The following is a 24,760-nucleotide window of genomic DNA, read 5'->3' on the forward strand; positions in this document are numbered from 1 at the left end:
CTAAGGCTATGTTCCCATGACGCACTAAAGATTGCAAAGAAACCCGTTCTTGTTAAAAAGGCCGGAAATAATGCCCATAAGCATTATTTCTAGCCATCGTTTAACAGCAACGGCCGTTCCTTACAATCTTTATTACATCTCAGAAACATAGCGAAAAAGTGGTGTATTCTTCAATAACTTTCTAGGTGTACTTACACGAGGTGTAAAACTGCCAGATTTTACATTGGAACTAGGTAAGAACTGTTAAACATTACGGCTGTGTTCACACGTCAAAAATAGAGAAAAGGCGTCCGATTTTGCTATTTAAAATAACGCGATTTAGCTGACTGCAATGGGAATACATTGAAGTCAAAGGAAGATGGCCGTCCAATGCACACAATGTATTAAATAACGGACATTTTTACCGCAGACGTCAAAATAATGAACATGATCATTATTTTCGGACGTCTTTTGCAAACAGCGGACGTTTTTTATTTGTAGTTCACACACAGTTTTTCTTTTGTCACCGTTCTTTCTCCGTTTTTACTATTTAATTCAATTGACTTTTCAATTAAGCCCCCCCAAAGTCCAGTTAGTAACCCCAAACTAATATAATGTACAAACACCCGTCATTGCACAAATAATTTGAAAGAAAAAGATTTTTGCCCCTTTAATTTAGTAATTTTGGGCTATGAAATAACATCTTCAGACCAGGCATTTTCTTCCTGCTGTTATGTTCACTTTAAGAAATAAAGCCTCTAGGAAGCATTGTAGCTGCTGGTTTAAGTAAATACTCTATCGGCCACAGTCGATGTAATCAGCTAGACATATAAACTATGTTTGTAATGCTGTAAGCAAAGACTGTTTGGGTCTGTTGCTGAACAAAAGAAGTGATAATTCCTCTTACAGTGCCAAGTGCTTTGGAGTATGATCTGGAAAATGTTTATAGTCTAGTATTTTTATTGCAAACAATTGGAAGATTGTAGTTTAATAACCACGGTGAAGTCGTTTCTGCGCAGTTTGATTATACTGTATAATGACTCAAATAGGTATATCCCATTGCTGCTGGGTTACGGATGCACAGACGTTCTACCGCTTTACACATCACACTATACCTTTCTGTTCCATTCAGCTGTTAGATGCAACTATGTTGCCAATGTTTCAGATTTGTTTTTCAAGAGTCCAGAAAATTCTATCATGGGCTACGTTCACACAACGCCAAAAATAGAGAAAAGACGGCCGATTTTTATATAAAAAAAAACGTCTGTTGTTGCCGCGATTAAATCGACTGCAATGGCAATGCATTGAAGTAAATGGAAAGAGAGACGCCCAATGCACACAATGTATTGAACATGATCAATATTTTCGGACGTCTTTTGAAAATAGCGGACGTTTTTTATTAGTTATTCACACACCGTTTTTCTTTTCCCACCGTTCTTTCTCCGTTTTTACTATTAAATGCAATAGACTTTTTAGTTAAACCGCACCCAAAGGCCAGCTAGTTACCCCAAACTAGAATAATGTACCAACAGCTGTCATTGCCAGGCTACTAAATGACGTCCGTTATTTTAGACTCAAAATTTTATTTTAAACAGAGATGAAAAAACGTTGTGTGAACATAGCCATGTTCTGACTCTCAGAATTAGAAATATTTTATAAAAATTTTTTTTTGTGAAATGTGGTAAGACTTGTTAGTGGTCACAGTTTGGTATTAATGGTATTTTTTGGGCTTTTTACGAATTTGTTTGGGGGCAGGAAATGGGAAGCTAAACATATTCACTCCTCTACTCTCTCCTGCTTCAGTCCCTTGTCTGTAGTAGTTGCTAAAAGTGTCCATCACTGGCCTTAGCATTCCGGTGCTAATGGTACACCATCATGGCACCAAGGACTACGAGCAGTGCAGTGCTGGACCAGCAGCGAGCAGGGGGATGAGAGTATATATATATATATATGTATATATATATATATATATATATATATATATATATATATATGCAAAAAAGGGGTCCGTGGAGCCTCAGTTACGAGTCTCAAAACACGGGAATAGCCAGATATCCCTCTCTCCAGAGACGGAAGCCCATTGCCAAGGGCTGCCTCCTAGTGGGGAGAGCACCAAACCACCCTGATACGTAGTCCCTCAGGTCCTCACTCTGTAGCGAGCTTTGGGACCTAAATAGGGAAACACCAGGGTGGCCCCTGTGAGTCAAAGTCTAACTCTGTGGCGAGTATAACGACATAAGACAAGGGTTACCAAGGCTAGGCATCCATCCACAGACTGCAGTTTCGGGGTATTTGCCCCTCGTCAGTGTGGAGCAGGATTCTGGCTACTGGGGCAATGATAAATAGACCAACAAAACACAACAATCACTGAACTCAGGGAGAACAGTGAAAAATTCCAATGGACTACTCATTTAAGAGTCTCCATTGATTGTCCCATACAAAATTTGAATATGCAAAAAAGGGGTCCGTGGAGCCTCAGTTACGAGTCTCAAAACACGGGAATAGCCAGATATCCCTCTCTCCAGAGAAGGAAGCCCATTGCCAAGGGGTACCTCCTAGTGGGGAGAGCACCAAACCACCCTGATACGTAGTCCCTCAGGTCCTCACTCTGTAGCGAGCTTTGGGACCTAAATAGGGAAACACCAGGGTGGCCCCTGTGAGTCAAAGTCTAACTCTGTGGCGAGTATAACGACATAAGACAAGGGTTACCAAGGCTAGGCATCCATCCACAGACTGCAGTTTCGGGGTATTTGCCCCTCGTCAGTGTGGAGCAGGATTCTGGCTACTGGGGCAATGATAAATAGACCAACAAAACACAACAATCACTGAACTCAGGGAGAACAGTGAAAAATTCCAGTGGATGGATGCCTAGCCTTGGTAACCCTTGTCTTATGTCGTTATACTCGCCACAGAGTTAGACTTTGACTCACAGGGGCCACCCTGGTGTTTCCCTATTTAGGTCCCAAAGCTCGCTACAGAGTGAGGACCTGAGGGACTACGTATCAGGGTGGTTTGGTGATCTCCCCACTAGGAGGCACCCCTTGGCAATGGGCTTCCGTCTCTGGAGAGAGGGATATCTGGCAATTCCCGTGTTTTGAGACTCGTAACTGAGGCTCCACGGACCCCTTTTTTGCTGTATGGGACAATCAATGGAGACTCGTAAATGATTACTCCATTAGAATTTTTCACTGTTCTCCCTGAGTTCAGTGATTGTTGTGTTTTGTTTATATATATATATATATATATATATATATTTATATTTATTTATTTATTTATTCACTTTACGCTCCCATTTCCTGCCATTGGAGAAACTAGGAAAGGCATAGAAGACCCCTTTATTAAGGTTTTAACCCTTGTTTTACTTTGTTAGTCCTGAATGTTTGAAAATGTATGTTTTAAAAATATCTATGTATATTTTTGTTTTTATATAGTCCTTTCAGCCAGAGTGAATAAACTTTTCACCATCCGAATCACAAGTAAATCGCCAAGTCCACGCGGTAAGTAAAAATGTTTTTATTATAATAAATGAGTTGAATGCTGAATCCTTTTTTTTCAATGTCATTTATGCTTTCTACATTTAAAAAACAAAACAAAAAAACAATGGCAAAAACATTAAAAAAAGAGAGTTATAGGTAGAGACAGGTACAGTATGAGGAAGAAAGGAAAGAAAAGGCAACTACACTGAGCTCCTCTGCAAGCAAAGTAACAGTGTCCATCCTAACAACAGTACTATTTACAAAATAAAAGAATGTTTCTAGAGCTACTTCATGTACTTGCCAGTAATGTGGCCTTATTAGAAGTAGGTGTGGATTAGAGGATTGGAACTTTGTTTCAGATGATCAAAACCCTCATGTCCACATTTTTATTTGAAAATTTCCAAATTATGCACCAAACGATTTTCCAATATTGGTAGTTACATAACCTACTTGCATAATTTCTCTCTACATTCGTTTGACTATGAGTAAGCCCTTGCAAGAACATACTGTCTCCCCTTGGCCAGCCTTTCTGTGGGACATTTATATAGGCTGCTATGGCTATAGCTGTGACCTTGGCTCTGATAGCTAATCTGCGCTTTATGTGACAGCTGAAAGGCATTCATGTCATCCCATTCACAAACTAAAATAACTCTAATGGAGTAAGGGCATGAGCTACTAATATATTTATGCACTTATCCAGTTAAAGGAGCAGTCTGTCAAATTTTTTTATCAAAGTATTGTATTGCCCCCCAAAAGTTATACAAATCCCCAATATACACTTATTCCGGGAAATTCTTATAAAGTGCTTTTTTTCCCTGCACCTACTATTGCATCAAGGCTTCACTTCCTGGATAACATGGTGATGTCACTTCCTGGATAAAATGGTGATGTCACGACCCGACTCCCAGAGCTGTGCGGGCTGTTGCTGCTGGAGAGGATGATGGCAGGGGGATGCTCAGTGTCCCTCCAGTGCCCTGTGTCCCTCAGTGTCCCTTTGCCATCATCCTCTCCAGCAGCCTCAGCCCGCACAGCTCTGGGAGTCGGGTCGTGACATCACCATGTTATCCAGGAAGTGACATCACCATGTTATCCAGGTAGTGAAGCCTTTATAAGAATTTTCCGTAATAAGTGTATATTGGTGATTTGTATAACTTTTGGGGGGCAATAAAATACTTTAATAAAATTTTTCGCCGGACTTCTCCTTTAAAGGAGTTATGCCAATATTTAAACCTATTGGGTGTCTACAGGTTAAATGAGAAGTCCAGCAATATGAAAAAATTTTAAATTTGCAGGGGCAGTGGGGAACTTAATAAAAAATCATGACTTACCTCTCTCCGTGCCTCTCCAGCATTGGATTGTTGCTCTGGGATCCCCGTCAGACTATGGGATCTATTGATGCTTGAACGTCACAACCGGGTTGATGGACTGCCCATTCAGCCAGTCAGTGACTGGGCGGGATACTGCTGCAGTCACTGTTTGGCTGAGCGAGCAATCCATCATGTATTTTAGATAGAAAACTGAAAGTGCTGGAGCTCTTAGAAGGGGAGGAGGGAAAAACAAAAACACTAAGATCAAAATTTGCGCGGTTCACTGGGTCATTTTGGGCCTGGTCCTCAAAGGGTTAAATCCCATCCTTCTTCCACATCTTTATCTGAATTTTTTTTTTTTAAACCTGTTTTTGTTATATTTTCCTGGTTTTTAAAAAGTTTTCATCTGGCATTATTCTAACAGCATTACTGGTACCGGTTTACTGCAGGACCCATTTACATTCATAAGTCTTCATATGTCGCGTTTGGCCTCTTATATTGTGGACATGGAGTCTTAGAGCTCATTGCTTTCATTAAATTTCACATCTTTTAACTTTCATCTGGGAAATTTGAAAGCCCAGCCTGGAATAGGTGTACAACAATTATGTAAAACTATTTTGCAGGCAAGAAGAGGTATTTTATGGAGTTGTTAACATTCCATTATGTAATGTCCAATTATTTCAGTCCTTTTGCGCCTGCTGTATCACTTGCTGCAAGCAATTTCTTTCTAACATATTTTAAATGATTTTTTTGTATGTGATGTATTCTTCACACCAGGTTTGGCTGCCACTTTCTGCAGTTCCTATTGAAGCAGTGCAGATAGAATATGACTTTAATATTTTTGTGACTTAAAAAAATAATTCTTCCTTTAATCGAACGCATTGAGAACTCCCCTAATTAGCGTTGAGTAGACTCACCGAACTGTTCAGGTTCTGGAACGTTCTCCAAACCTGAACGTTCAGCATTAGAAGTTGAATGCGGCCCTACGGCTGCCAGGAAAACATGGATACAGCCTATGCCTAGATCCATGTTTTCCAGGACTCCAAAAGACGGCATCCAACTTCTCCAGCCACTGGGAGTTAAACGCTTAGCATTTGGGTTCAGAGAATATTCCAGAACCTGAACAGTTTAGCAAGTCCACTCAACACTAGCTCTAATCATACTTACAGTCATCACTCTTATTATCAGGGGCAGATTAACTTTACTATAGGCCCTAGGCTCTTCACCAGGCCTGGGCCCTCCAAACCCACTGTAACTTTGACAGCACTAGCGTGGTGCTCATAGTTCAGGATAGATAATGTCATGATGCCCTGATTTGGGCAAAATTGCGGTAAAAAAGAAGCAGTTTTTTTGCAAATCATGGCAGAACTATAGCCCGGAGACAATACACCACTGAAAGTATAAGTCTTTTTGGGTGGCCATGGGCCCCCCAAGAGATCAGGGCCCTGGGCTACTGCCCGAAAAAGACTTATTATAATACTCTACTGCCTTTTACATATCATATATCTAAATTAACAACCTTGTTGATTAACATCACTTTCTCCTTACATTGCTATCACTACCTTCTTTCTTCAAAATAGTCCAGTATGGCATTACAGCTAGGGCTGCTTACTATAAAGTTAATTTCACCATGGCTCCATCTCATATTGGTATATGGACATAAATGTTGCAGTGATACCCTCAAAGACCTCTTACCTGGCTATGCTCCAGCAGTGGTCTCTTGTGCGGCACTGTGGCAATAGAGACAAGCTGTCAGCTTTGTGCCTGGCCAGCTGATGCTACAGATAAGCAGTGTATCATCAGCTGTGGGCGGGTGGTTTCAGCCAGGCCCAGGAACAAGGACACCGGCTAGCCTATCAGCTGTGCATGAGCACTGGACCATGAGCATGCAAATCAAGGGGCAGAGATTTAAATGAGCAGCTGATACTCCATAGCTGCCTTTGATAGTTTTTAGCTTCTGTGAATTTTTCCATCATTTCCATTATTTCTTTTCTGTTTTCCTGGCTATAGTTCCCCGATTTTTGTTTGCTTTCTAACTGTCTATCTCGTTTCTGACTGTGTTTAACCTTTGGTTTGTTTAAAGTATCCTCTCTGTCTCTATTTGTACTCTGATTTGTGGCCTGGCATACCTGTACCGTTACCGACCTGGACTTCTTGACCATTGTCACCACCCAGGCACTTTAGCAGCGCATAAGATTGGCAAGTAGGCAGGCACAGAAGCTAAGGATGAGATCAGGGCTCACTTTACCCCCTGATGTGACAGATTGGTTACATATAGAAAATTAACATTTTGAGTTAATGTCAATTAGATTACTTTTTTTGCAGCAAAATACAAAGGGGAGAGGGGGATTATCAAGGCTGGCATCTAACATGGCAGTCTTAGAAAGTCCTCCGCCAGCGCATGGGAACAAACGGTTTATGTGGAGACGCATGCCGCAGATTGTGAATATTTGAGCGATTGTTCAAAACTATGCAAATATTTGCTGTCTGCACCACCCGATCAGCATTATACCCCCCCCTCCACCTTTATTAAAACTTTTCCCCTTGTGCGTTTTTCGCAGTTTACACTACTCAGTACTGCTCTGAAACATTTTCCATGTTGCCGCCGCCTTAGTCTATGTTCATATTTCAATGTTTTAATGTGTTCCCTTGATGTCAGTGGGTGACATTGCATACACTGTATAGAATAAGAAAACTCAAATGTTCCATTCTAATTTTTTTTTTTTTTTTACAATATAACCACTTATCCAACTTAAATAAGCACTATATATCTTCACCGTACCCTATATTCATCAATAACCAAGAAAAACTTACTTTAAGGCTATGTTCACACAACGTGAGAGACTGGCCGTTCTGTGACCCTGACCAGGTCACGGAACGGCCAATCTCTGCACAGATCATCTCGGCTGGTACTGCAGTACTGGCCGGATGATCTTTTGGTCGCAGGGTTCTGATGCGGGCGCATCAGCACGAGCCCGCATCAGAACCTCCCGCAGCACACAATGAAGCAAGCGTCCGGAGCCGCTTGCTTCATTGTGTGAACTTACAGGGTTTCCTACGACCGCAATTCATTGAATTGCGTCCGCAGAAAACTGACATGTTAGTTTTTTGCGGCCCCGTACGGGATCCCGGCCGGAGCGTATACGATGTGTATACGCTCCGTCCTAGATCCAACAGAAGATAAGGCAAATTCCACACCGCACAAAGTACGGCCGTTGTTGCCGATGGCAACAATGGCCGTACGCTTACGTAGTGTAAACATAGCCTAAAACTCAATACTCTAAAGAAAATTTGTGAGAATAAATTTCCTTAATCAAATATTAAAACTTTACTAATAAAGATACAATTTACGGCCGTGATTACTATGGAACTTACATAGTGCTGCTGTCTATGAAATGCTGGCCGGAGTGTATACACATACTATAGATTTTGACCGGGATCCCTAGCAGCGCCGCAAAAAACTTCCAACAACATATACATCAGTTTTCTCAGTCTCCCTGCCTACAGTATAACATACGTCCTGCCAATCAAGCAGTATTTACAATGTGAGGCTATGTTCCCATTCCGACCAGGTCAGAGAACGTCTGGTGTCGGAAAAGATCATCCCGGACGATACCGCAGTAAAGGCCGGATGATCTTTACTGCCGCTCAATTTGGATGCGGGCGCTTCCTTTCCTGTCAGCATCCGAATTCCCCGCTGCACACAATGGAGTGTGCGGCCGGAGCCACACGCTCCATTGTGTGAACTGACAGTGTTTTCTGCGGCCGCTATTCATTGAATAGCGGCTCCAGAAAACTGACATGTCAGTTTCTTGCGGCGCCGTTAGTCCCATAGTAATCACGGCCGTTGTTACAACGGCTGCGATTATTACGAAACTTATGCAGTGGGAACATGGCCTATCCCTTTAAAAACTTAAACTATTCTATAGTCCAAGAAGCATTGTATTATAATTGTGTTCAACTAATACTAAACAATTATTAGGTAATTTGTTTTATTTGTAATGGATACTTTCTTTTATCAATGTGTACTCTTTGTGCATATTCTGTATTCTACCATCCACATCATAAATATGTAATGGTATATTGCATTATTCTTTGTATTTCCGTATTAAGCAGAGCAATGGTGATTCATCATCCCTAATACATGGAACAAAAACAACACATGGGTTAATTTAATTCTCCTCATCCAGAACAACAGCTCAATATCTACTTGGCTTCCTGATTTAAAAATAATCCTTTCATCTAAGAAGTTAGATTTAATTTTTCGTATGTTTTCTCAACTGTCGGCAAATGATGCCAGAGATCGGCTTTCACGGTTACCTTTGAAAAATTGTGGAACTGCAATTTTATACCACATAGATCATGTTTAAAAGTCTTGCTGAAACCAAGATGATGTGTTATGATTGATATACAATTGAAATATGAAAATATGTGCACTGTGGATCTATGAGAAAGAAACTGGTTTATTCTCCAGTATAAGAAGAGTGCCTAGTATGAAATCAGATTACTCTAAGAGAAGTGTACTTATACCTATAGTCTACCTAAATATATGTACAGTGGTACCTTGGTTTAAGAGTAACTTGTTTAAGAGTGTTTTGGTTTAAGAGCTCACAGTTTTTCAAAATTGGGACTTGGTTTAAGAGCATTGCTTTGGTTTAAGAGCTCCCTCTACTGGGTGGGTGGGAGAGTGGGGGAGGGGCATGGTCTGCATAGCGGGGTCTACAGCACTGTACTCTGACCCAGGAAGTCTCCCTCACCTTCCAAATCATGGCAGATCTACTTCAGGCTGGGGCTCACATCAGGGGACAGGACTGTGGAGGTAATCTCTTTATAGCCGTAACCCCTCTCTCCCCGGACAGAGAGTGCTGCATGTATGTGCCCACATCTGTCCTGCTCATTCCTTCATGCTCCCTGCAGTCTCTGTCAGCCCTGGTGTTTCCCATCCTCTCCATTACTGTACAGTAACTTATAATATCACATATTCTGCTGTTTCTGAATGTTTGTTTCATTTGTTTTACATATTATTCAAAATAATAAATCATTATTTTTGGGGTGTGGAACCAATTGTCTGCATTTCTATGATTTCTTATGGGAAAATTTGCTTTGGTATAAGAGTGGATTTGGATTACAAGCGCGGCCCCGGAACGAATTATGCTCGTAATCCAAGGCACCACTGTATATATTTTTTACATAAATGAGTTATAAATACCTGAAACTTTGGAAAATATATTAAGGGAAAGGGGTATCTTTTCCAATCAGTTACTTCTCTGAAGGTCTGTTTTCCTGGGACAAGCTCAATTCTCTTACCAACAGCGGTATAACTTGAGTTGTCAGCCCTGGGGAAAGGTAACCCACAAATGTAAGTCAATGGCATTCCCTACATGCCCCTAATAGGTAGTAAACCCTCCTTTCCCCCAGGCAGGATGCTACTGGTAGGTAGTTGACCCCCCCCCCAAAGCATGCCCCTAGTGGGTACTTTACCCCCTTCCCCCAGCATTCCCCTAGTAGACAGTTAAAGGAGAAGTCTGGCCAAAATTTTTATGAAAGTATTGTATTGCCCTCCAAAAGTTATACAAATCACCATTATACACTTATTACGGGAAATGCTTATAAAGTGCTTTTTTCCTGCACTTACTACTGTATCAAGGCTTTACTTCCTGTATAACATGGTGATGTCACTTCCTGGATAACATGGTGATGTCACTTCCTGGATAACATGGTGATGTCATGACCCGACTCCTAGAGCTTTGTGGGCTGTGGCTGCTGCGGAGGATGATGGCAGGGGGACACTGCCATCATCCTCTCCAGCAGCCACAGCCCGCACAGCTCTGGGAGTCGGGTCGTGACATCACTATTTTATCCCGGAAGTGTCATCACCATGTTATACAGGAAGTAAAGCCTTTGATGGAGTAGTAAGTGCAGGGAAAAAAGAACTTTATGTGCATTTCCCGTAATAAGTGTATATTGGGGATTTGTATAACTTTTGCCTAGCAATACAATACTTTAATACATTTTTTTGCTGGACTTCTCCTTTAACCCCCTTCCCCCAGTATGACCCAGTAGGCAGTTAACCCCCCTCCCTCAGGCAGGATGCCCCTAGTAGGTAGTTAACCCCCTCAACCCAGAATTTCCCTAGTAGGCAGTTAATCCCCTCCCCCAGGCAGGATGCCCCTAGTAGGCTAGTAGGCAGTTAACCCCCCTCCCCCAGGATGTTAGTAATGTAATCTACCAAACATTTCAAACACTTTTGATGGCCAGCTGGTCCTGCTGACACCGGTGGGTTTGGCTCACCTAATTATACTGTACATGGCCACCTCAAGCCTCTAAGTAAACAGAAAGTGGATTTAAAAAGGCATGACCGATTGGAAGAAGTTATCCCCTATCAGAAGGATAAGGGATAGCAAGCTGAGCAATGGGGGCCTGACTAATGGGACTCCCACCAATCCAGAGAAGTCAAAAGAGCACCATATGTGCACTGCCAGCTCTCTGTTCATTTTCAATGTGGCCTCTTAACATTGCCAAGCACTGAGGACACATGACACGATGCTGCATTCATTCTGGGGACAATTTTGTCCTCGTTTTTGCGATCAGAGAATTTCCTAGTGGACAGATCCCCACCGATGAGCAATGTTATACCCTATCCATTTATATAGATAAGGATACCCCTTTAAGACCCCATCCAAGTCTGGCTAGACATTTAAAGGGGTTATTCATTGAAAATCTTTTTCTTTCAAATTATCTGGTTTCATAAAGTTATATAGATTTGTAATTTACTTCTAATTAAAAATCTCAAGTCTTCCCCTACTTATCAGCTGCTGTATGTCCTGCAGGAAGTGGTGTATTCTTTTCAGTCTGACACAGAGCTCTCTGCTGCCACCTCTGTCCAAGACAGGAACTGTCCAGAGCAGCAGCAAACTCCCATAGAAAACCTCTCCTGCTCTGGAAAGAGTACTGTTTCAGACTAAAAAAAGAATACACCCCTTCCTGCAGTACATACAGCAGCTGATAAATACTGGAAGACTTGAGATTTTTAAACAGAAGTAAATTACAAATCACTATAACTTTCTGAAACAAGTTGATTTGAAAGTAAAAGAGTACCCCTTTTAGGATAGGTTGAAGTGACACAGTGACTGTGATACAATGGAGTAAAAAAATAAAAATAAACAGCCAACACTGAAAAAATGAATAGCAAGTAAGCATCACTGGAAACTTACTTTAAATACCAATGACTAGGTCCAAATGATATTCATTTACAGCCCCTCCAAGCCAAGGCCCCTAAAACAATTACCGAAATGGCCTTTTTAGAATCACTAGTGGAAAACTCATTATTATACTGAGAACTGGAAATAGATGCTTGTGCCAGTAGGTCTGTTTTTTTCTGTGTGCCACCTGTTGTCCCTGACTTCCACCTGTAGTTTCTTAGTGTAGTTTAGGAAGCTGCCGCAGTATGGTTGTATTTAGACTGTAACAGTATCACTATGCGATTGCATGCGGGAACGGGTATAGAACACATGAACACGGACACAGTCATTTCGCTCATGGGGAAAAACAATTAGTGACAACACTGCCAAGAACGAAATTTTCTCTAGCCTTAACAATGTGTTATTAATAGGTCTCAGTGTGTTTCATTTTTATTTCCGGAAAGATTTTTCACCTCCAGCTGGCTCACAATTATTTCCAAAAATTTCTATATGGCAAAATACCGCAGTAGGAACATTGAGGAATATTTTCAAATGAAATATGAACAGATTTAATAGTTGCTGTGTTGTTAAGACTGTGACAACAGACATGACTAACTATAGCCATGGGAACATGTGAGAAGAGTGCCCACAAAAATACCAATAAAGTGTTCTATGGGATAATATAACAATGCAGACCCACACAGCAATAGGCAATACATGGGTAGTAGGTATAAGAATACCTAACACTAACAATTGATTAATATGACTTTATCGTTGCATTAGGGGTACTCCTTTTTTTTTTTTTTTTTTTCAAATCAGCTGGTTATATAGATCTGTAATTTACTTCTATTTAAAAATCTTCAGTCTTCCAGTACTTATCAGATGCTGTATGTACTGCATGAAATGTTTTCTTTTCAGTCTGCTCTCTGCTACCACCTCTGTCCATGTCAGGAACTGTCCAGAGCAGCAGCAAATTTCCATAGAAAACCTCTCCTGCTTTAAACAATTCCTGTCTTGGACAGAGGTGGCAGCAGAGAACACTTTCTCAGAAGGAAATAAAACACAGGTTTTTTTTAAAGGGGTACTCCAGCGGGGGGGGGGCACTTTTGTACTGGGGCTGGGGAGGAGGTGGCCTAGGGAAAAGACGTCCACTCACCTCCCCGGTTCCAGCGGCGGGTCCCGCATCGCGGCGCTCTGGTGCCCGGTTCCCGGCTGCTTCTAGGTGTCTGACGCGGGGCCAAGACGTGACATCTCAGGTCCGCTCAGCCACTCAGTGAAGGAGGCGGGATCTAAGCGGACTTGAAAAGGATCCCGCCTCCTTCACTGGAGTGGCTGAGCGGACCTGAGATGTCACGTCTCAGGCTCGCGTCAGACACCCGGAAGCGGCCGGGAACTGGGCACTGGAGCGTCACGATGTGGGACCCGCCGCTGGAACCGGGGAGGTGAGTGGACGTCTTTTCCCTAGGCCACCTCCTTCACGGTCCCAGCACAAAAGTGCCCCCCCACTGGAGTACCCCTTTAAGGGAATACAACAGCTAATAAGTATGGGAAGACTGGACATTTTTAAACAGAAGTAAATTACAAATCTTTATAACTTTCTAAAACCAGTTGATTTAAAAGAAAAAGATCTGCAGTGCTGCATGTATGGCCCATAACTTATGTACCACTATTCTATGAGGATGTCTGGGCTGCGGCCTAGTATGCTAGTGCCCACCTATATACAAGCTCCCCTTGCACAGTGACCAAAATGGTAACAATGCCGCCTTCTGTAGCCCATGTGATATTAGTTCCTGTTCCTGGTATTCTGTTTTTTTTTTTTTTTTTGCAGAAATCAATAGTACAGCCGCTTTTAAGAAACTTTGTAAATGGGTTTATTAGGCAAATATGCCATTATCTGCATTCAAAAAGACTTTCCCCAGGTCCCCTCCTCCCTCCTCTCTCTCATTCACTGCTCATTATCAGGAAATCTCAACTCTTTTACATTAGTCGGGCCCTGTGTAACCTATGGTAAGGGGAGGGGGGAGGAGGGAGATTAGTCGCCAGCAGAGAGCAGAGAACAAAGCATTACACAGCGGGAGCTGCATGAAAGCTGCTATTCAGAGGTCAGTGCTGACTGTCAGAGGAGATAACCCTGTGCTGTAGCTGTAAATAACTCTTTTTTGTCCTGTTTTGGTGCCTCATCTCCCTCCACCCCTCCCCTTTCCATAGAAAATCATGGGGGGACAGGGGGGAGAGCTTCAAACTGCTTTTTCATGATAAAAATGCATTTTTCGGCTAATAAACCCAATTTTTAATGTTTCTTAAAATCGCCTGTACTATTGATTTCTGCAAAAAAAATAAATAAATAAATAAATAAATAAACTACAGTGACACTTTAAGTTGCCAAGTCTTCCCCAGTCCTGATATGCCCACAGAAAGAATTTTACAGAATTATATAAAATATAATTAGTTCCTTTATTAGTCTTCAAAATACAAGTAGATTACAAACCAGCCGGATCATTACAAATGGATAAAACTATGGCAAGTTTTGGACATGGTGCACACCAACAAGGCATACAAGAGCTACCATTCATTTTTCTCCAGTGATAACTCTAAGAACTTTATTTCAGATGTAAATTGGCCATGTATTAAATGCCGATGTGAAACGAAGTTGTTTTTGAATTACATACATAGATATTTCTATTATGTATGTTGTTTTTTGTGTTTCTTTTGGGTGGCAGATTCATTCTTTTTTATGTATTTATTGCTTCAACCTATTTGGCAAATCAGCTTGGGTCCAGGCTTAAAGAATGAACCGCTTTGATTGTAAGCCCTCAGTATTAAAGTAAAGCCATTGTGTGTAATAGTCACCGTTAGTTAAGTAGCGAGTGTAATGTTGGCTACTAATGTATTGCAGTTGGGTGTTAGCTTTAAATAGGTGTGCAATTTTCCTGTTATGTCTCAAGGGGCCTATGTTTCTTACCCTTGCAAAACAAAGACTTCATAGTAACAGTTAAGGAATATTGTGTTGATCGTGCAATGGTGTAACTCATCCTGCTTAGAGTTTCAGAAGGCAGACTGTAATAAAATGGTAACAAGACATAAAAAAAAAGTTATATTGCTTTTAAGGCCGTTCCCCAACATCACCCTACATTGCTCCTGCCATTCCCATTGAGGTGGCATTGAATATTGATATTGCGTATGGGAATTGTAAATGTAATGAAACTTAACATTGGTAGCGTGTGAAATAAATTGGCTAATCCTTAACGTATCTTTAATGTACTCAGATGTATGGCCCAGAACAGGAGTCTCATTATTGTAGTATGGCAGAGGTGTCTAGATATATACATCTACTGTATGTACAATAATAAGATTTACTTAGAAATATACTTTAATGTATACACTGTATTTACAATAATAAAATACACAAAACTATACACTTAGTAAGCACTGCAGTATACCAACTTAAAACTAAGTTTTCTTTAAAGGGGTATTCTCTGGCAGCAAAACATACCCCTCTTCATACTCCTGGCCTGGTTTCACTTCCTGATTTGGGTGGAGGGTGGGCAATTCCACAGTCATTAGCTGTTCTGGCTAGCAGCACTGCTCTGCACTCTGCTGTTCTGTGTTGAGATCTGCTATGCCAAATGATGTCCTAACAGCTCCACAGCACTGGAAGTTGTCAGTGTTAAGATGGATGACTCTAGATAAATAAGCGGGGCAGTGGAGCAAGTAGTGAGGGAGTGAATCATCAGCCTGGCAACTGCTGATAACTCAGAGAGGTGGTTGGGAACCTAGGTTAGGATTCTAGAGTGGCTAGCAGGGAGACACAGTCACAAATATAAATAGAACCCATTGCAAAGTTTCCTAACTTTTAATGATTTACTGCTTTTGATATAGTTGTTGTGATGAGAATACCTCTTTATTGCAAGTTGTTAAAGAATCCCCTACTATTGTATGATTGTGAGCAATAAAATACATTGTGGCAAATTGTTAAAAAAAACTAAACAAAAGTACCTAATGTTTAAAAATTTTAAACCTAGACTAAACAATTTAATTAGTTATTACCAGATTTTTTGTACAGTAGCTCAGACTGTTTTCATATCAATTACATTTTAGGTTGTCTAGTCCAAATGTTCATCATCTATTGGTTGTCTTAACCTAATAATTGTGCACCCAAATACTGTCTCACAGCGTCAAATGTAAGCCTTTACCCTTTCAGTGAAACCGGGACCATCTCCTAGTAAGTCATTTCACCTTGTCGGGTCTGGCACATAAGTGTCTAAAACACATCAAGAATATGGTGCAAGTTATGTACATTTTTTGGATATGATTTTCGTTGCATTTATCGATTTTCAGTTTATTTATCCCTACTCATTTGAATCTTGTAGGACTTGTACAGTATGGATGGTAGAACAATAAACTGATGGTAGAAGTCTCAGGGTAGTATTACTCCAAATGACTCCAAATAGTTTTAACTGAGAAAAACACCCAGATAGCCAATATACATTTCTTAGTATTTTTGGTTTGTTTTGTAATTTTTTTTTAAACCGTTAATGACGGCCTTTAAAAAAAATCTATCCGTCTGCCAAGTTCATGTTATTTTTTAATTTTTTGCTCCTTGGAGTTTTTGGACCTTTCACACCTAGTAATTGAGACAATTTTTCACACTTTTGACACATACAAATAAAACCGAACTTACAAAGAAAAGAAAAAATACTGAATACAAATATACTCTTAAAGTACATACCTGCAATTGATCAATGTTACTCTGCACTATATGCAAAGTACACCATCATGCAGTTCTGTGCCAAAGTCTAGATACAGATGTGGCTAAAAGTCTGACCCAAACAGAAAGTTAAATGCGCCACACCTACTAGAAATAAAAGTTTAACATGTCTATGTGCAACAGACCAGGAAAAAGCCAAAGCTCTCATTTCAAGACAAATAAAGTAGCAACCTGTACAATACAGGGATTACACATCTTAAAAATAAGTGCACCCCTATACTCCTTGAAAGCAGACAACTTGATGATTAAAGCAGTTCCGACAGGTTATGGACATTCATGTAAAAAATAAATAAATAACTCAAAACATACAAGTTTTTAAAAAATGCACATCTAAGAAGAGATAAACCACGTTAAAATAGTACATGAAGGTGTACAAAGTTTGTATATGCCACATCTATGTCTAAGGGCCAACTGTCAAGAAACGTGTCAGATCGTAAACACAAAGAAAACCCCTAAAATATAACACACACCACCACTTTCATACAACTTTGACTCATTTATTATAAAGTAAAAAAAAATCTAATTTGTTATTGCAAATGCAAATAGCCCTCCAGATCCCTTCACTTCAATCACTATCAAAAGGATTTCTTACACACAGTGACACTATAGTTGTGTTGCTAAGTCCATATACCTTAATAGTTTATACCTCATATCTCCATTTAACCATCCATTGCATCCATACTTTTATAGGGCTACAACTAGAAATGAACAAATTTTTAACATGCTTGGGTTCGTTGAGACCCAAGTGTGCGGCATTTTATTACAGTGGCTGCAAAAGTTGGGTGCAGTCGTAAGGCTGCCTGGAAAACAGGGCTACAGCCATAGGCTGTCTCCATGTTTTCTAAGACTCCCTAGGGCTACATCCAACTTCTGCAGCCACTGGTAATAAAATTCCCCACACTGGGGTTTGAACGAACCCAAGAATGCTCAAGATCCGCTCATCTCTAGCTCCAGCTTTTTTATTTTTCAACCGATATTGCCATTCGAGGGCTTGTTTTGTGCAGGACACATTGTATGTTTTAAATGTTTTAGTGGCACTTTTAAGTTGATACACATAGTATTTCCATCTGTATTTTTAGCCCAAAAAAATACTGCCCAGAATTCTGAGAATGTAGGGTTAATATTTGTGTTTATTCTGAGCAAAGACTGGTTATAACCTGTAAATCACAAGGGTCTCTTTTGGGTCCTTAAAGGGGTACTCCAGCGTGGGGGCAGTTTTGCGCTGGTCCCGCATCGCGGCGCTCCGATGCCTGGTTCCCGGACGCTTCCGGGTGTCTGACGCGGGCCCGAGATGTGACGTCTCAGGTCCGCTCAGCCAGTCAGTAAAGGAGTGGACGTCTTTTCCCTCGGCCACCTCGTCCCTGGTCCCAGCGCAAAAGTGCCCCGACGCTGGAGTACTCCTTTAATATTAATATTTTGTATGTGACATAGGAAAAGGTTAGTAGGTAAGGATCTCCTGTTTGCCAATGGCACAAAGGTGCAGTAGGGTTTAAGGTGCCTCTAAGAAAAGGAAAGGACGTAGCTTAACATAATAGCGTAACATAATTTAAACAATAGAAACTGCATTTCAGTGTATCCAATAATAATTTGGTGAAGGAAATCTCTGAGTATTTTATTGCCATTTCCGTGTTAGTGAAGACTTCAGAAGAGAAAGCTTTAGGTTAGTGATGCCTGACAACATTTATATTATCTGAATGTATGTCATTTTTATATGGTTGTCACTTGTGTGTATTACACAGTAACATAGTTAATAAAGTTAAAATAAGACAAGAGTCCATCAAGTTTAACCCACAGAGGAAGGCAAAAACCCTTATGAGGCAGATGCCAAAAGCCCCGTCATAGGCCCCATCGTATTGTCTGAATATATCCTCTCTTCAGTATAGTTGGAATTTTGTTTGCTGTGGAAAATATTTAACCACACTTTCCCTTACTATCAATGCAAGAGAGAGATGTTATGTTGAGCAGTTATGCCAGCATGAACGCGCCAGCCACACTCTTTGTTACAGTCTAGTCGGCAGCTGTTTGTGAATCATGAAACTAGGTAACCAAATTTAGTGTAATTGTTACGAGGTGGAAGTTAGCAGTCATCAGCTTTCTCAATGTACTGTAGCCGGTGCCGTGGCTTTCTTTACCCATCAGAAACACTTTTAGACAAGATGCAGCACCATTACCCGCTTGATTTGTTTTCTCCATTTTATCCAAAAATATAAGCCGTGTGTTTATAAACGAGGAAATTGACCATTCATTTTCCGAGGCTTATGTTCTCGAAAATGTTCTCTGCATATTCTTTCTTGGACTAGATCATTCTTATGATTGTCAATAAATAGACAATTAGGCGAAATAACACAAAGCTTTGAACAATTGCTTTTCCATTCGGTTTGCCAAAAACTGTCAATAAATATTGTATGCAAAAGTGCTCTGCGCTGTAAGATTTTCCACCACCTAGCACCATCTGCCCACATGCCTCATATAAAAAAAAAAAAACTGTAGCTGTCTTTTGGCAAAATAATAAGCATTTAAGGCTTCTAACAATAGTAAAAAATGAAAAATGTTCTGTATTAAAGACCACGCAATGGTGTTTGTGTTAGAAAAATATTTTTACGAGAACACTTATTAACTTTCAAATCCTATTTTAGTTATATGAGACGGTTTGTTTTCATATTTGCTAACTTTGCTATGGATGTGTGAAGCAAACTACCCAATACTTTTCAGGACAAACTATCAGACACTCCTTCCCTCTGTTGACCTATTTTTTAATAGTCAAAAATTCCATTAGAGTGTATCCCTTAATAACGGCCTGTTCCCTTTTCTATAACAAGCTGGCTCTTGGACCTGCCCTGCTTCTCAACCTTATCTTACAGCATCTCTGTATACAGCAGTGATGCTATCTTTGGCTTTTCTCATTAGACAAAAGGGCGGATTGCCCATATGAGTCAGTACGCTCCAAACATATCACATATGGCAAGAAAAACAAAGTAACACCCAGGTAACATATGTTCTGACAATTTATGCCATTCCTTTTTTGCTCACTGACAAAAAAAAACCCCTCTTATACTTGAGTTTAACACTAGTATTTTGTAACTCTAATTCTAGCGTACTGTACTTTGTGCAGTAACCAGCGCTGCTTCTATACAGTGCTATCTTGGCGAGTAATTCAACATTGTTAAATCTATTTCATCAGCCTAGTGTATGGGCCCCAATCCATGGGACCATTATTTTCCCAAAAACATTAGATAATTCGTAATTGAATGATAATTGTTTTGTGTAATAACAGACAACGATTGAACGACTAACCAGAAATTGTTGGTCGCTTGATAAAATTTGGACCTATTTTTATCTTTGATCGTTTGCGTATCATTTGGTGTAACAAGACGTCGTTCGGTTGTTAGCGGTAGCGGCGAACATAGTAGCGACGACAGGGCAACCGCAAGAATGATCAGAAGTAAAGATCATTGTTCTGTGTAATTGAGTGAACGATTTCAGGTCGTTTATTGTCGAGAAATTGCTTTGTGGAATAGGACCCCTATGTATGATGACATGCAGCAGGACTAACCAACTGTCAGAAAACACAACTTTAGCAGTTTTAGTGGTCTTTATCATTGTTAATCAAATCCTTGTTGTGCAGTCTGCAGCTGTCACTAGAGGTGAGCGAACCGAATCTTACAAACCGAAATTCGTTCCAAACTTTTTGCAAAGATCAGAACGAATTTGTAAAGATGGAAGACGTACAACAAAATACACATAAAAAAAGGTATGATCACCTTTCTGTGCTCCCTCGGTGTCCTCCTATGGGTCTTCACTGTTTCCAGCCGATTCAGCCCATCACTGACTGAGGTGTGATTGTGCCAGTGATTGGCTGAGCCAGCTTTCACAGGAGACAAAAGTGACAGCCCTCTCAGCCAGTCACTGGTCGCGTTGCTGTCCTGTCCCAGTTGGTCAGTGATTGGTGGAGTGGGCTATCACTGTCTCAGTCACTGATTGGCTGATTGGGCTGGAGTTGGTTGCCATGGACATCGGAGACAATGGGGGGAGCGCATACAGGTAAGTAGAGATTAGCAAACTTGATGAACCACGTTGAAACCGCTAAATGTCTGCATTTGTTTAGCTGTTTTAGTGGTTTGTTTAAGATTTGTTTAACCTGCCGAACCGACCTTTTAAAAAGTTCACCCACCTCTAGTTGTGACTGAAAACACGCTTCCTCCACAGAGATGTCCTGCAAGAGCTTATTTGCCTTATGGTGATGTCATTTTGAACACATGGAGGGAGATTTATCAAACTGGTGCAAAGTAGAATTGTCTTAGTTGCCCCTAGCAACCGGATTCCACCTTTCATTTTCCAAAGAGTCTGTGAGGAATGAAAGGTAGAATCTGATTGGTTGCTAGGGGCAACTAAGACAATTCTACTTTACACCTGTTTGATAAATCTCCCCCATACTCTCTATATATCCAGACCATACCATGAATAAGAACCATATGGTTCAAAACGCGTTGATGATTTTATGAATTTGCTATAATAAAATATATGAATTTTAAAAGAGCTGAAGGACTTTGGTCTTTTCTCTTGTGAGTACCCCGTCATCCAGGGGCTGTGCCTTCGTGCTCAACATTTATTATATAAGAAGTATCTGTATACTGACTGGACGCTGACCACACCATATGAATTTCTACTTACTGTAACACTAACACATTTCTCAAAATTTAATGGGTTGGTCATCTTAGAGGACTGGAGTTGGGGATCACTGCTTTAAATGGAAGTTCAAGATAGATATCTATAGGTGGCATTAGAGAGACGTTCTGCTTCCTTCTGGAAGAAAATCTGATTTGCATATCTACAATGTAATCTTTTTAGGGATTTTCCTATTATGCTCCGTAGCTCTTGGCTGCTAACCTCAGAAACAAAATATGTTGTGGTAACTGTTTCATTTGGCTCTATTTAGCAATAAGAAACATTAGAATGGCAACGATCTGTGCATTACCTGCGGTTTGACTGTGTAAATTAAATTTGTCACATATGCAGTCAGTTGTGTATTTCGCAATAATTGAATGATGGCAAAATGTAGCAATCCATACAGCTAGTTCCAGCTGGTATCTAACCAACACTCTGCATGATTGTTAGACTTACGTTCCCTATGTATTTGCTGTAAAGCCAAGAAATGCTTTTCTGTGATTTTGTTTAAAAATAAAGAAAGAAATACAAAAAAAATCTGTCTCATTTTTAAAAGTAATCTCTGTATGCATTTCCCCACCCCATCAACTAAAGTGGAGATTAACATCCAGCATGTACGTGTATCTGGACTTGACCATTAGTGCCTTTAGTGATTGCAATAGCAAATATATAGTCTAGTCAATTAAGTCAATGCACAATGTGGAAAAGTTACCATTACAGATGTGCCAGAATTCTGGTGCTGAGGATGCCAATAACATGTGTTATAAGAGAAGCCCGCCCGACCCCCCGGTGGAGCCCCTTATACTTACCCATTCCTCGAAGTCCCGGACCCCGCCCCGTTGCCGAGAAATCCCTGTCAGAAGCCGCGCGCGCGTTCACCAGAGATGAGCCTGACACCCATAGGAAATGACTGCTCCAGTCATTCTCTATGGGTGCCGGACTCATCTCTGATGAGCGTGCTCACTGCTTCCGACAGGGATTTCTTGGCAACGGGACGGGGTCCGGGACTTCGAGAAAATATGTGTAAATATAAGGGGCTCCACCCTGGAAGCCGGGGGTGACAGGTTCCCTTTAAACACTTTTTAGACAAATGACTTATCGGGAAAGGGTTGTGCCTTCCATGAAAAAGGGACGTGACCTAAATGTGACCCTATATATAGGCGAAATACGCGAAAAGTTTATCACATTACAGTGGCCGAAATTAAGACAATTTATAGATGGTCTAAACTTAGGTTAGACAGTGCATAGTTAGACCAAACAATCTAAAGATACATCAGGTTCGTCAAAGAGCCTTCAAAAGTTTAAAAAATTTGGCATATTCAGTAACTGTCCATCCAATTTTACACTGTTAGACCACATTCACATGCTGTAAGACAGCCTGTCAATACTGGCCGAATGAACATCACTTGTTGTGAATTGGAACGCGCATTCGAATGTGCTTGCTTTCCAATTAACCATAGCAGACAATCTAAAGTACAGCCGTAGCCGCACTTTACAATGTCTGCACAGTCAATTTTGTGCAGCCGCTATTCAATGAATAGCAGCTGCACAAAATTTACGCTAGTTTTTTGTGCGGCTGCATGGAATCCCGGACGGAATGTATACAGTGTGTATACATTCCAGCCAGGATTCCATAGAGTTCAATGTGACCGGTCGCTGTCATTAAACCATGGCCATTGTTGCAAACCTGCAACAATGGCCGTTGTTTAGTGAAAATATAGTATACTGTGTGTGAACAAGGCCTTAGAAAGTATTAGCAAATTTCCTCATTGTCTTCTAAAGTGACTGTGCAGAGCAGTAAAAGTACACCCTGAGCCAACTGCTCTTAGGGATGGACATTAGTTCAGTTTTGTTAGGACATTATGTAGATTTCCTCATCTTCCTAGGCTTTCCATATTGTACATTAAAGTAGTACTCCGGCAATTTTTTTCCCTTAAAATCATCTGGTGTCAGAAAGTTAGATAAATTTGTAATTTACTTCTATTTAAAAATCTCAAGTCTTCCCAGTATTCTTTCCAGTCTGACATGGTGCTCTCTGCTGCCACCTCTGTCTGTAACAATAAGTCTCCAGAGCAGCAGAGGTTTTCTATGGAGATTTTCTACTGATGTGGACAGTTCCTATCACAGACAGAGGTGACAGCAGAGAGCACCGTGTCACATTGGAAAAAATAAACCACTTCCTGCAGGACATACAGCTGCTGATAAGGACTGGAAGACTTGAGATTTTTAAGTAGAAGTGATTTACAAACCTGTATAACTTTCTGACACCAGTTTGAAGTAAAAAAAACTTTTCACTGGCGTTCCCCTTTAAACTTATAGGGTTTTTTAAAGTTACTAGTTTCTCCCTGACAGTTCCTCGCTGCCCCATATTTAATAATATTATACGCCACAAAACTCTCCTATTATTTTGCGCTTTGAACCCAAAAAGTGCATGTGTCCCTTTGAAAACCCGCTTTAGCCGACACGTTTATTAAAAGGTTTTCTTTAGTAACAGTGATACCTGAAGGAAAAAAGCAGATCCGTTTTTCTAGACTAAATCGTGAATGCATGAACTAGGAGGAGAGGAGACATTTTGCCGTTGATCAAACGGTTAAGCGCACACAATGCACATATCTTCATTATAGACATTCTATACTCATGGACTCTATTTCCAGATGTTACAAAATATGCAGTATGCTCAAAACTGTAGACAGGTGTTTACAAGTGGGAATATTTGATTATTTATCCAGATGGGTGTGTGGAGCTGGAGGGGACATTTAGGTGAAACTGAGGATATCTTAGGCTAAAGACTGATCTTTTATTTAAACTTATGTGATAGCAATAACTTTGGCATTGGTTATCTCCAACTATTTTTATTGCACAGTAATTGAAAGAGCCGTGTAGAATCCATGGTTTCCTTCCAGATGTCTAAGAATTTATATTACCTATTGTTAACCCCTAGCTGAGCATCTGTCTGATGTGTAGCACACTGCTGCCCTCTTTAGCAAGATATGGGACAGGCAAAAAGAGGAACTCTGGATATTCATGTTTTTTTTCCCATTAATTAATTTTTTAAACTAAACTTACCACTAGAATGGCATACTCCGATCATATTCCTAACTACAGTTAATTCTCATGACACCCCAGCTATATTATGCTAAAAGGCTTGCTACTGACTCCAGTCAAATTGAAAATAGTTTTGTGTTACAAAACCAAAATGTGCAAATGTGCTAGAATTGTGGTATCACTTTGACTGCATTTAACTTTTTTTTGTTGTATCCAAAAAAAGGACGTCAACAGAGTACAAGGGGCCATAGCTTAGGGAAATGGTGCACCCTTGTGTGAAAATTCTGGCATAGTTTAGGCCATTTAGTAGTTGGTTTAAACGTATAATTGACAGTAAGA

At 40.5% G+C, this 24,760-nt stretch overlaps 1 protein-coding gene across 2 annotated transcripts in view; it reads left to right on the forward strand.

The window, feature by feature from the left end:
• Positions 1–24,760, forward strand: part of BMPR1B (bone morphogenetic protein receptor type 1B) — a 316,599-nt gene that overhangs the window by 116,377 nt on the left and 175,462 nt on the right. For both annotated transcript variants that reach the window (XM_069978340.1, XM_069978342.1), the window contains exon 3: positions 3,411–3,476. The gene's annotated coding sequence lies outside the window, so the exon portion shown is untranslated. The remainder of the gene's footprint in view (positions 1–3,410; positions 3,477–24,760) is intronic.

This window comes from Dendropsophus ebraccatus, chromosome 7 (assembly GCF_027789765.1).
Source record: "Dendropsophus ebraccatus isolate aDenEbr1 chromosome 7, aDenEbr1.pat, whole genome shotgun sequence".
Lineage (NCBI taxonomy): Eukaryota > Metazoa > Chordata > Amphibia > Anura > Hylidae > Dendropsophus > Dendropsophus ebraccatus.